The sequence below is a fragment of the Borostomias antarcticus genome (assembly GCF_949987555.1).
Source record: "Borostomias antarcticus genome assembly, contig: scaffold_157, whole genome shotgun sequence".
Taxonomy (NCBI): Eukaryota; Metazoa; Chordata; class Actinopteri; order Stomiiformes; family Stomiidae; genus Borostomias; species Borostomias antarcticus.
Genome location: NW_028176267.1, coordinates 238,531 through 246,000, shown reverse-complemented (window position 1 = coordinate 246,000; position 7,470 = coordinate 238,531).

Genomic DNA, 7,470 nt, shown 5'->3' with positions numbered 1-7,470 from the left:
ACACGCAGGTGTATCTTTAAATTTCCTGACGTAGGGAAGTTCTTCCCACACTGGTCACAGTGGTGTGGCTTCTCTCCTGTATGAACACGCTGGTGTGTCTTTAACTGTCCTGACGTAGTGAAGTTCTTCCCACACTGGTCACAGTGGTGTGGCTTCTCTCCTGTATGAACACGCTGGTGTGTCTTTAAATTTCCTGACGTAGTGAAGTTCTTTCCACACTGGTCAAAGTGGTATGGCTTCTCTCCTGTATGAACACGCAGGTGTATCTTTAAATTTCCTGACGTAGGGAAGTTCTTCCCACACTGGTCACAGTGGTGTGGCTTCTCTCCTGTATGAACACGCAGGTGTATCTTTAAATTTCCTGACGTAGTGAAGTTCTTCCCACACTGGTCACAGTGGTATGGCTTCTCCCCTGTATGAACACGTTGGTGTGTCTTTAAATTTCCTGACTTAGTGAAGTTCTTCCCACACTGTTCACAGTGGTACGGTCTTGGCTTGTCTGTGTCTCTCTGTCTCTGGGCGGGAGCTGGGGTGAGGGGGGTGTTGGAGGTGATGATAGGGAGTGATTGAGAGGAGGAGGAGGAGAGAATCTCTGGTCTGATCTGTCTGCTCGAGAGACGAGAGAGAGAGACGTAGAGGTTGTCATGGCTCCTCTTGAGGTGCTTGTTGAGGTAGATCTGGGCGGTGTATGTGAATGGGCACTCAGAGCAGGAGAACACCTGAGTCTGTGACATCACTCCTGGGATAGTGAATGAAAAAGAGACAAACATTAAAAAGGATTCTCACACCTGTATTACGTTACATTACATTAAGTGCAAATACTGTATAGAGTGTTTATACGTAGCTAGTTGGGGAGAACAGAACGACACCAGAACTTCAGATTGAGGACAGGAGAGAGAAAGATATGCAAGAGGTTCCTCTGGCTGAGAGAGAGAGAGGGAGAGTGAAAGCAGGATGATGCATTACATCTTAAATGGTGTTGAGAGACTCGCGTTGATGTATCTGATTGGCGAGAGAACATTTACGCTGGGTTATTAACTATGGGAAATTTTAAACTTTAAAACATGTAAATAAAACATGTAAATAATGTAATGTTATGCATCATCCCCAACATGGGCGGCAGCAGTGAGTAGGCTAAACAAAGGGGAGAGCGCCGAATCGCCGGTAGAAGAAGACATGCGCTGTGGATATTAGCCATTTAAGTGTACAAATTTGCCTTTTATTTGAAAGGTGGGGGCCTACAAACTGTAGCCACCTAGGAGAAAAGGCTGTCATCTTTACAACGATGTTTTTACTTTGGTGAGTAACGAAACGGTTTTGTCTGTAGACTCGGACGAGCGGGCCGAGGAAGCGCATTCATAGGTCAATTGCTTTGAGAGTAACAGGGCGTTGGATATCTGTTGGATATCGCCCTGGACCAGGTCTATATACGGCCATGCTCTCCACTTAGTATCACCAGCGAATAAAAGAAGTGAACGCACGCAGCAACGACCAGCAACAGCGAGATTCACTGAAAACAGACCGCATGTCGGTATGTTCGCTTCACGCGCTTCCCTCTCAACATGGTCATACAAAACAGCTTGCTGAATTCAGAAAAGATGAATAAACTATTCTGTTTTCGATTCAAATGTGTATATGATCCCCTGGACTAAAAAACAAACTAACAAAAGAACAGTAACCCTCTCCTGGACTCAAATTCAAAAACAGTCGTCTAACCCTCCCTTGTTCATTCGAAGTTCACTTCCTAAACCGAAGCCCCAAACGGCTGCGCTCTAATCTTTCAAAAATAAAAAATAACATACAACTTACCGAATTGAGGATTGTCGTAGCCTACAGTGAAAGGCTAGTGAGTAGGTTGTGATGGAAACGTTTGTTTACTCAAAAAGAATAAAGAGCTTGTCTCTTGTTTTCTTCAGATGGATAAAACAAATCTTTGCAATAGGGAATCTTTACAGGCGTGACAAACAATGTTCAACTGTGAAAAGTTTCCAATGTAGAGAGAGAGACAAATTACGAACACAATTTATATACACTTTTGGTCGTGACTGCTAGTCTGTTCAATGCTCTTAACCAATCGGTGAAAGCCGGGAACAATGACGCGTTTCACTGTTCAGATCCGGTCTAGAGCCCGCCTCCTGAGACCGGAAACTACCTGACGCCCTTTTCTGGATATGTAATTGTAATATCTTGTACTATATTACATAATCAAGGTCGGACAGCGGCGTAACCATTTACTGACATTTACTGATATACTTTGGATTAGTGCATTACAGGGCATGGCCATCACTGACTAACTGACACTGCACTGCTATATCTACCTAGGTGATTAACAAGTAGTAGTGCTTAGGTGAACCTCTGTTGCCACCTACTGGACATTGTTAAGAACACATAACCCAACCATAGCATATAGTACAGTAATGGTAGTGACCAGTTCTGACATTACTATGACATTATTATTCTGACATGCATTATGCGTGACCTCTTCATTTATGTGAGGTCTTATATTGAATGTCCAGTGCTGACCATGTTCCTCCTTGTTTTCCAAAGATAAAAAGGTGCAGTCTCTTCTTGTTCTTTAGTCCTGGACCTGGATCAGGGCTACTTCTTCCCATTCATTTGAATATGAGAGGTGTGAACACAAGACTACTGACGACCACTTCAGCCAGACAATACGTAGACTAGATGGTTCCCAAGTGTGAATGTGTCTGCTCTCCATCTTCAGCGCTATTGAAAACCTGAAGGCATCCTCCTTCTAACTATAAGTGCCAACGGTCTAAATCGCCAGCAACTGAAACTGCCTTCTTAGGTACCTGGATCTGGAGGAGAAAAGAAGGGAGCAGAGTTCAAGGACTATGCAAACACCTTCCCAGTCCAGTCCGCCTCCTCCTGCTGTTGGCTGTAGCCCTGGTTCTGGACCCGGACTCGGAACTGAATGTTTGATTGATCTTAAAATGATCTCATATTGGTATAATCACTGGTATGTAGGCTATGATTGGTTTGTCAAATAAAGGGAATTATTCGTTTTGTAATGTTTTTTTCTTGGGTGGACTCAATCCTATTTGAGTTCCTAAATTGGGCCTCAATCATCAAAACTTTGATTATAGCTTTAGGAGAGCATAATCAATCTTGCTATAGATAAAAGCAATGGATTAAAATTGATTTAATAAGGATTTGTGCCTATTATTATTTCTCTCTGACTCAATCCTTGCAGCCCATAGATGAGATGTTCTATAGGGTGTGTTAGGGTACTTTCCAAAGTATGGTAAAATGAGGACTTGGGGCAGGTAAAGGGATCCATGATCCGTTTTCATTTGCGTTTATGGCCTTCTAGCATTAGACTAGTCAAGATCCTGCTGTAGCCTATTCATATCTGCCTGCTTAGATTTATATCTGGTGTTGGCTAGCTAATGTTAGCTGGTGTTATTAGCAAGCTGGCTGGATTTGGACCTGATCCAGGGCTCTTGTTCTTGTGAATTCCATTCATTTCAATATGAGAGGTGTGAACGGCCTATTGGTGGTATTTGGCGCAGCTGCACAGCGTCATGACCTCATTTTCATTGATGAAGCTGGATTCAATCTATCTAAAACCAGGCGTCGGGGCCCAGATGTTACAGGACAAAGAGCTGTTGTGAATGTCCCTGGGCAGCGTGGTGGAAATATCACCTTGTGTTCCTGGAAGAAGAATCAGTGTTTTGTGGTGTGTGGAAGCAGGTCTGTGAGCTTCAAGAATGTTAAGTTGGGGGAGGGGGAGAGCCCTTTCCACTAGCCCAGAGAGATAAGGAGGAGGAGGTCTTAAGATGAGGTCATTTTGGCTGAAGTATGAGACTCATTGTTTTCTGACCACACATTTGTACTCTGATATCCCTGCTCTGGAGATCAGACATACCTTGTGAGCTCACAATAAAATCATTGAAACATGCCTCAGTTTACGGAATATAATTACTAGATTTATTATCTTTGTTGTTGGACTTCTGTACTAGTCACGGTTTGTCCATAACAAACACCATGTTCGAACACAAGGATGCCCACAAGTACACCTGGCATCAGAACACCTTAGGCCGAAGGTCGATGATCGATTTCGTTATCGTATCATCTGATCTGAGGCCATGTGTTTTGGACACTCGGGTAAAGAGAGGGGCAGAGCTGTCCACTGATCACCTGACCAGGACGTGGACTGAGTACTTGGACTTGGTCTCTGGGCGCCATGAACGATGGCTGCCCACTGCTCCTGGCTGCCCCTGGGAGAGGTAGGCTTGGGATGTGATAAAAACAGGGAACAGTTTCCACCGGCGGCCCCCGAAAGTTGCATGTGTGTGTGTGTGCCGTGTCGCCATTCACTATGTAATGCGTGTGTCACTGTATGGCAAAATAAAGACCCCCCCTGTAATTTTTTAAGAATCAGACCAGCAGAGTACTGTGCTAGCTTGGATGCTAGGGGGAGCAGCTATGGCTGGTGTTAGCGGACCTACGGTAGGAAGGGCCTCCTTGGCTTCTGCCGGCGCGTTTCTGCATCAGCTTACTAAATGGCAGTTCATAAGCCTTACTGGGTCATCATGGCTAGCTGAGTTGGTTAAGGCGCGTGGCGCAATGGAGGCCTCCCCTATGACAAGGAGTGATTTGATAGCATTGCTGAAAGAGCAATTTTCTCTAGTGGCTCTGTGGGTAGAGCAGAGGAAAGAGAGGGAGAGAGCAGCAATTTGAGCTTGAGGAGAAAGACAGGGAGCTTGTAGAGGAAGAGAGAGAAAGACAGTTTCAGTGGGAGCTGGGGAGGATCCAGAGTTTGTCTTCTCTGGGTTGGTGTCGGTTGCCTCCTTGTGTTGGTATCTGTTTGCTAGTGAGACTGTTTGGTAACATGCTACTCCCTGCTTTGTGTCACCCCAGGAAGTATTACAAGTTTATCCTGACGCTCATCTTTAAAGGCCCTGAATACCAGAGGGAACCAAGTGTATGTATGGATGCATCTGCAATTCATTTACTTTTATATTGTAGTAAGTAAGTAAGTAAGTAAGTAAGTAAGCTTTATTTATATAGCGTTCTTCACAGCACGGATGCACAGAGTGCTTTACAGTAATAAATTAAAATGGCAATACAACTCGAAACAAAATTAAAACGACACAGAACAGAAAAAAAACAACAACATTGCGAGCAGCAAGGCGTTATAGATGGCTGAAGGCCTGTCTGAACATGTGTGTCTTAAGAAGTCTTTTGAACATGAGTTCAGTGGATGGCTCTCTCAGGGCCTGGGGAAGAGCGTTCCAGAGTCTTGGCGCCACCGCCTCAAATGTTCTGTCACCCTGGGTTTTTAGTCTGGTCCAGGGCACCGCCAGGAGACCCTGGTCGGATGACCTCAGAGACCGACTCAGAGAGTGAGGGTGTAAAAGTTCTGAGATGTAGGCCGGGGTCCGTCCGTGAAGAGCTCGGTGGGTGAACACCAGGACTTTGAACTCGATCCGGAGGTGAACTGGGAGCCAGTGCAAGGAGGCCAGGATGGGGGTGATGTGGCATGTCTTCTTTGACCTAGTGAGTAGTCTTGCAGCAGCATTTTGGACTAGCTGAAGTTGTCCCACAGAGGATTTGTTGAGGCAGGTAAACAGTGAATTACAGTAGTTAAGTCGTGATGAAATAAATGGACAGAGATTTCTAATTCAGTATGTGATACAATGGATCGGAGTTTGGCAATATTTCTGAGGTGGAAAAAACAGGAACGCGTTAGGGATTTGACATGTTTGTCCAAGTGCATAGCTTGATCAAAGAAGACACCCAGGTTTCTAACAGAGGGCCTAACATTTCCCTTGAGGGACCCCATGTGGTTTACCACTGTAGCGGCAGTCTTGTCATTAGAACGAACGAACCTTTGGTGCTTGTCCCCCTAATAAACGTTGCGATGCCTTGTTGGCGGATGGTCAGTCAGGGCAGCTTTTCCCAACAGTTCATAACACTTCACCCTCAACTGTCCACTTGTGCCCACACATGCAATGGCTATTTAGAGTGATCTGACACTTTCTTATACCTGTTCATCCCTTTCAGATCCATGAGGGGACGTCAACAAGTGTTCACTCAGAAGAGGAAGAGAAAGGAGATGCAGCCTTATGTACACACATGCCAGAGACTGTGGTGGAATAGTAGCTACAGTACGCTAGAGAGGGGTGAGGTTGTTATATACCAGGTCTGTGGCCTAGTGGTAGAGTGTCCGCCCAGAGACTGCGAGGTTGTGGGTTCGATCCCTGGCCGAGTCATACCAAAGACTATAAAAATGGGACCCATTGCCTCCCTGCTTGGCACTCAGCATCAAGGGTTGGAATTGGGGGGCTTCATCACCAAACGATTCCCGAGCGCGGCACCGCTGCTGCTCACCGCTCCCCCAGGGGATGGGTCAAATGCGGAGAACAAATTTCACACACTCAGGTGTGTGACAATCAGTGGAACCTAGTCTACAGTACCCTAGAGAGGGGTGAGGTTGGGGACAGATAAAATAATAACACACCGTGTCCCGGTGGGGTGTTTGCTGTTTTAGCTTAGCATGCTGTTGGCTAATCCAGGGAAGCATTTAGAGCTTAGCCATCAGCGTCAAACTGAACTGTATTCCATTCAGGACAATAAATGGTAATCAACCTCTGACGTGAGTGCTTCTGAATGAATTATATATTGAGTAAACTGCCCTATTCAATGATTTTCACATTAAGCAGTGTTTTATGCGGAAACGATATACATGTATTTTGTTCATACAGAAAGACATGACACATGGACTGGAATGCAGACTTTCACTTTCACAAGCCTGCCGTACTCTGGCAAACCCTAAAATTCACTGCAGGGGTGAGGTTGGGGACAGATAAAATAAGACTTTTAATCTAGCAGGGAAAAGCTGTCTGTTTAACCAGGCTTGGTTTTGCAGTACAAACAAAGTCGGAAGCCTAAATAAATATTTTGCATCGGAGCTAGAGTGTGCAGCGACTCCCATTCTGCCAGCTGGCAGCCCTTGAATACATGGGCACTCAGTGTCAACCTACAGTGCAGTGCTGGTGGGCCAGGCTAGGTTCGTGGTAACAGCTCCAGCTTCTCAGAAGTAGAGTTGTGGTTGGTGCATGAGCTCGAATCCTTACATTCACCCCAAGATGTCTCGCAGTCCAAGTTGGCGCGGACCAAATCTGCAGCCATCGTGTCGGTTCCGCTTAGATTGAGCCATTTGTTTCAATCAATCAATCAATCAATCAATCAATCAAAGCTTTATTTATATAGCGCATTTCATACCCAGAGGCAACACAATGCGCTTTACAGAGAACAAGGGAGGTGGGCATACGACCCACCCCTACATATTCCAGAGGGAAGCAAAAAAACAGTAATCACCCGGGGGCCAGATAAGTGAGCTGTAAAAATTCTTCCCTGACCCCTCTCAACAAGGCAATCGAGCAAGCTCCTGGAGTATGTTTGTCTAACAGCTAAGAACATTTATAAAGAAATAAATGACATTAA